We start from the raw sequence: 6648 nt of genomic DNA, 5'->3' as shown, positions 1-6648 counted from the left end.
AATGTGCCACTTGTTACAATTGTTTTCTTAGCTAGCATGTATGCTCTGGACATTTTAAAAAATATGTATGTCTATGTTTTGGACACTTGAAAATTGGCCACAACTTTGTTGGAAAGCTGAAAATTGTTTGGTTTGTGTTTATGCAATTTGCAAAAACATCTTGTTCCTTGCATATTTTCTGTCAAGGGTTCTACGGAGTCTTTCAATGCTGCCATTATGGTATGTTCAGATTGCAATGTTGTGTTATACTGAGTGTTCTATAAAAAGAATACTTTTCATTAGTCAAAATTTTGGTATCCCAGGCAAGGCATGGAACTCGTGCTCCAACCAAGAAAAAGTTAAAAGAGTTAAACGATTTAGCCATGCATATGGAAGTTCTTCTACAAGATGCAAAAGAGCAAAAGTTGGCTTTGCAGAAAGTTCCTGTCTGGTTTCGGGGATGGAAATCTCCTTGGCAAAGGAAGCTCACAAGGGTGGTGAATTAATTAGCGAAGGAGAAGATGAACTGTATAATCTGGGGGTCAGAACCAGAGACAAGTTTCCACAACTGTTTAATGAGGATTACCACCCGCATGTGTATGCAATAAAGGCAAGTCAGGTGGGCCGCATTCTACTTTACCTTCTATTCACTTTTGCAAATGGTTAGCTTTAGTGATGATAATTCATTGCGAGTTTCAGCCAATTGTTCTATCTATTGCCTCATTACCATAAATGTTGTTTGGATCAAGTTTCCCCTAAAATTGTTTCATTCCATCAAAAGGCCGATTACATCACACTAACTGTGATATTACATTTTTATAAAAAAATTTCCGTTGCTTTTAGAATTCATTATTCTTATACATCTCTTTTTCTTTGCCATGAATCATGAAATAGATTCCTCGGGCATCAGCTAGTGCAGTAGTATTTGGCATGGGGTTGTTAAGTGGGAGGGGAAATCTTGGAACAGGGTGCAATCAAGCTTTTGCAGTAACCAGTGAAAGCCGTGCAAGTGATAGGTTATACCTAAAGAATTACCTAAAGAATAGGTAATTCTCAGCATAGGTACATCTCAGCATAGGTTATACCTAAAGAATTACACATAGTTTCACACATTGACATATTTTCTCTCACTCTCATGTAGTTGAGGTTTGCTTTTTTTAATTTTCAATTTGGATGCTTGAACTCTAGTAACTTATGACATCTATTGTATGCTCATGAAAACACGGAGGCAACTAGGTAAAGGGTTTCCTTGAAAAGAGTTCTTGGTTACTGTATGTGAGGTTATCATTTGACACTGACCTGAGTTGTCATACATATGGCTTGGTACTATCATTAAGTACGTAGCAGAGTACTACTCTCTTTTTAATGCTTTTCATTTGATTTTTTCATGTTGCTGATTCAAATCACATGATGATGTATACTTTAAATCCTTGTCGGAAACCATTGAATTACTTGATTTACTAATGGTCGTCGTAAAAAAATAGTGGCATTAAACTGCATGCTTAGATGTCGTGGATAAAAAATTATATGTCCCCGGGCTAGTGGCATAAACCCATGGGAATCAGCTTCATAAGTTGGAGCCTTGTACTCTGAATACAACCTTATTTTTCTATTAAGTTGCATTCTGACACCCAGATGTATTAGCTTATTAAGAAGTGGGTAATGCATCCGTGTTAACAAATTGGAATTGGTAAACTGTCAAAAACCACAACTATATGTTTTGGTTACTTAATTACCTTCAAATGTCTTTTCAAGCTTCTCTCATTATTATGGTTGGTTTACCTTTAATATATTGGTTTTAACATAGTAATTTGGTGGGTACCTTACTTACCAAATTTTCAATTTGGCAGGAAGCATCCTTATTGAATATAACTGATCAAGTGTGTGCTCTGTTCACTCCATCTGAGGTATGTAGCTTTGGTACGTACATATCATGGGATCCATTGTGTTCCTATAGATGTTATCCACTAATAAGTGCAAATTATGTATGTTATCAGTTCATGCTTTGTTTCTTGCTCATTATTATTTTTTGCTTAAAATGCTTTGCAAGATAAACTCTTTGAGAGCAGAATTTTATTGTTGATTTACCATGATTGAACCTCCTAGTTTTACCATTAGTATAAGTTCATCCTCTCTCTCTCTCTCTCTCTCTCTCTCTCTGTGAGCAGGTTGGCTGTACAAAAGGTGACGATGCTGGTCTTTCAAATGAGCACATGATTATGGCAGAGATTCCAAATGCTTCAGAAGCCATGGTATAGGTGCATGACTTGGGGTGAAAAAATAAATTTCTAGCAGTATGGTGGTTCTTGCTTTATGCAGGAAGGGTAATATTTGATGTGTATTATTAATACTCTGTTCAACTCTAAAAATTTGGAGACATTGATTAGAAAATCTGGACATTAATGCTTGATGCTTTGTGTCTAACCCAATGAATATGAAGGCATAATTATTTCTTGGCTAAACACAACTTTTAGACCCAATGACAAATGTTATCTGTCCTAATTTATGGTATTGATTTGAGTAGTGGAAATCATTATAACTTCTTCCCAACCCTATTTGCCTTAGGCACTATTACTTTTTATTATTCAACTGTTAATTTCACTTTTATCTTTAAATTATTCTCATTTTATTTTTTGGGATTGAACTTATTGGATTTTTTTCTTGAAGGATGTTGTATGGGGTACTATTATAGATGTGAGGGAATATTAATCTCACATAAATATATGTCTATACAAAGTTTTATTCATTATTGCTATTTTACAGGTATATTTTTAAAGTTAATCTCACAAAATTAGTAGTTCAAAAAAAAAAAATAAAAAAAATCTATTGCGGCGTTTTTCAAAGCGCCACTATAGTTATATTTTTAAAATAACAAAAAATCTATTACGACGTTTTTGAAGCGTCGCTAATGTTTATGTGACGTCATGTTACCGTTGACTGCCACATTTAGCGGCGTTTATAAAAACGCCGCCTATACTAATTTTACGACGCTTTTAAAGCGTCATAAACTTACAGCGACGGCCGCGTCCTCGACGTTTGGTAGTAAGCGTCACTAAAGGAATTAGCGGCGTTTTTCAGACATACAGCGGCGTTTTTGAAACGCCGCTAAAAGTCATTTTCCCAGCAGTGTAACCTTCACAAACACTAAACAGTTTCTTAATGGTCAAAGATATTGCTCAATATAAAAAAAAAAATAACTTTGAAGAAGATGTTCATTTGAATATTCATATGACACGAAAACCCATTTTATTTATTACTATCTGTCCCTTCGGTCAATGTTATTAGCAATTAAGAAAACATTATGTTAATTTTTTTTATAATCTTTGGAAAATAAATTTATAACTTGGATTGGCAGTGCACTATTGTCCTCCTGGTAAGAAGAAAATGGTAGTCACAAGCAACAGGGAAGCAATTCAGACACAAATTGAGCCTGAATATGATCGGAGAACTGAATTAAAGGCTTTTGATGATTCTAAAGCCGGTGTAAAGGGTCTCCTAGGTGCCGGGGTGACAAAAATCCCACACATATTCATCCATGACAAAAGCATGCTTCCTGATATTCATAAGTCCGGCTCTATTATCTCCCAGTTCAGTGTTCCAATCATAGACTTTGAAGGCATCAACAAAAGCGCAGCTCAACACGGTGAAATCATTGACAAAGTCAGAGAAGCCTGTGAAGAATGGGGATTCTTTCAGGTGGTTAATCATGGAATCCCAATAAGTATAATGGATGATATGATTGATGGGGTTCGGAGATTTCATGAGCAAGATATTGAGGTGAAGAAACAATTCTATTCGCGTGATGTTACTAAAAAAATTATATATAATAGCAACTTTGATCTGTTTCAAGCACTGGCATCTAATTGGAGGGATACCATTTCTTGTGTCATGGCTCCTCAGCCTCCTGATCCTGAATAACTACCTGTAGTGTGCAGGTATGTGATTAGTCTAATATTTATATGTTTGCCATTGATACTTTGAAGCGAAAAAAATGTGTCAAAATGAGTAGAAATTGTAGTTTTGCGAGACAAATTTGGACATGTTTAGGGATAAAGGGAAATTACTGTAATACAAAAAAAGAAAGTTCTGATTTGTATCAGATATTTTGCGCAATTTGTGTTTTTTTTTTTCTCCACAATATCAACTGCTCATACATAACCTGGCTTACTGAAAGCATCTGCCCCAGATCGGAAAATTAACCAACCTACCTCTAAAGGAGCACAACCTGCGTCTAACATAGACTTCTTTCTGCAACCATAGACAGACTAATTAAAACTGAATTGCAGTAAAACATATTATCCAAATATTTCTTCAATATTTTTGTAGAGATTTTCCAAGACGAACACAACTGCCAAGTGACTATTCTGGATGTGTTTCCAGGAATTTATTCTTGCTAATCCTTATTTCCAAACAAGCCATGCATTTGAAAAATGCCCATCCTTTACTTATTAATAACTCACCACTTCCATCGGTTTTTTTTTTTTGTTGGTAAAATTTTATTAATAATACTAGATGTGCTAAAATATTTGGGGTTCACTCTGTTAGAATTGCTGTGACTTATTTGTCTGCTCAACTTGCAGAGATATAATGACAGAGTACTCAAAGTACATGATGAGATTGGGCTCACTTTGTTAATATTGCTCTCAGAGGCCCTTGGCCTTAACTCAGATCACCTGAAATACATGGATTGTGTTGAGGGGCTTTCCGTTCTGGGCCATTACTATCCTGCCTACCCAGAACCAGAATTGACTTTGGGTACTGGAGACCATGCTGACAGTGGCTTCTTTACTGTACTTCTACAGGACAATATGGGTGGCCTCCAAATCCTTCACGAAAATCAATGGGTTGATGTTCCCCCTCAGCCTGGAGCTCTGGTAGTAAACATTGCAGATCTATTGCAGGCAAGTCTATACATATAACACTCTGAACTTGATTTGTTTGCCTTGCTGTTTTGGTTTTTCTTTCTCTGTTTCAATAGCATATTCACACATGAGGTCTCATTAAAAAATTTAAGAGAGCGTATCCCTTGTTTGCTGATGACTTTAATCTACCGTCTCTTTATAATTGTGGCTCTGAGGGTGTGGCTTACACTAGGTTTGTTTTGGCGGAAAATATTAGAAAACTTTTCGTTGCAACCTTGAAACTGATGTGCTTGTGCTTGTGCTTGTGGTGCAGTGGTTGTGGTGGTGCCGGTGACAACAATGAAAGGTGGAAAATGTATAATGGGGACAGAATAACCAGTGATGTCAAGTATTCATTTTCAATTTTTCCTGATATTGATGCCTCAAGTTAAAATTGTTTAATTTGTGCATGTATAGATAGGATGCATAAACAGTCAAGTATGTCCATGCTTTCTATTGAAAGAACTCATTTTTGATAGCTTTGACATAGTTACAGGAGCAATGAACATTGATAGTGGAAGCCAATGTATGAAAAATGAAAATTTTCACATCCCAAGTATATGCATTATTTTATTGTTTTTAATTCTTTATTTGAACATAGAGCATGCATTTATTTTAGTTTATCATGTTTTCCATTATGCAGCTCATCATAAATGACAAGTTCAAAAGCATCAACCACAGAGTACTCACAAAAAATGTTGGTCCAAGAATATCTGTTGCGAGTTTTTTCAGAACACATTTTCGCGAAGGGGTTACATCAAGAGTGTATGGGCCAATCAAAGAACTATCCGAAGAAAATCCTCCAATCTACCGGGACACCACGATTAAAGAATTCATCACGCACTATTACCAGAAAGGGCTTGATGGAACCTCTTCAGTGTCGCATTTCAAGTTGTGTAAGTAGGCTATGGAGATTTGGGATCAACTTTGGTTTGGTCTTGGTTATTCATTAGTTCGTTGTGAACATGTGATTATTGACCAGAGGTATTAATTAATCCATACGGTTTTACTTGATGCTGAAACAAGGAAACATTGATAATATGATTGGAATAAGTTTCCAAGTTAAACAACTACAAAACTAATGGCTTGTGCATTTTGCAAGTCGAGTGGTTTTCTGCATATACATTTTCATGATGTCAAGACTCTATGCTTTTTAGAAAATGAATATAACATCCAATTGGGATGAATATTACCAACAATGTATGATCATGTTTTGCTTTTTCAAATAAAGTGGAGTATTTTTTACTTAATTGAAAAAACAGTTTAGAAATCTGACTTTTATAGTAGCATGCATCTGATTTTTGTTTTTGGTTTTGGTTTTGTTTTTCAAGAGCTAAGTTATTGGAGGAAATAAATACTGGATAGGCCTTGTCATATTTGAATTTTTTAATCATTGATTATAGGTAATATTGACTACAACAAAAATACTCTTTGATGGCTTATCTATTTAGTCACTCTGTAATTATAATTCAACCCAACCTAATCGAACAATCTATGTATACAGTATAATAAGTAAAAGGGGGTTTTTAACGTCAAGACTTGTGAGAGTTTCAATATCCTAATCTGAATTTTTTAAATTTCTTATTAAAAAAAAAAAAAACTCAGCATTTATTGATTTTATCAAAGTTCCCTAATCAGCATTTATTAACTTTTTCAATCCACATGTCTTTCTATATGCCTGCATTCATTGATTTGGTCAAAATTCCCTTATCAGCATTTAAAATTCCCTCATACAAATAATTATAGATACAATCTGTGTATAGTTACT

The 6648-nt window shown here is 35.0% G+C and overlaps 1 long non-coding RNA gene and 1 pseudogene across 3 annotated transcripts; both read left to right on the top strand.

Moving 5' to 3' along the window:
* Positions 1 to 887: 887 nt before the first annotated feature.
* Positions 888 to 2736, top strand: LOC145792474 (uncharacterized). Of its 2 annotated transcripts, none has more exons than XR_014331871.1 (3): positions 888 to 1025; positions 1830 to 1886; positions 2148 to 2736. It is a non-coding gene; the product is annotated as an uncharacterized LOC145792474 (long non-coding RNA). The 2 variants fall into 2 exon arrangements; XR_014331870.1 differs by having other exon boundaries at positions 894 to 1041.
* A 488-nt stretch (positions 2737 to 3224) lies between these two features.
* On the top strand, positions 3225 to 6076 carry LOC145793081 (1-aminocyclopropane-1-carboxylate oxidase homolog 1-like; annotated as a pseudogene). The gene is made up of 3 exons (XR_014333580.1): positions 3225 to 3914; positions 4560 to 4880; positions 5524 to 6076. The product of XR_014333580.1 is annotated as a 1-aminocyclopropane-1-carboxylate oxidase homolog 1-like (transcript).
* The last annotated feature ends 572 nt before the right edge of the window (positions 6077 to 6648 follow it).

This window comes from Camellia sinensis, chromosome 6 (assembly GCF_055761805.1).
Source record: "Camellia sinensis isolate YWXY chromosome 6, ASM5576180v1, whole genome shotgun sequence".
NCBI classification, from domain to species: domain Eukaryota; kingdom Viridiplantae; phylum Streptophyta; class Magnoliopsida; order Ericales; family Theaceae; genus Camellia; species Camellia sinensis.
This window is presented reverse-complemented; position numbering and strand designations above follow the sequence as displayed.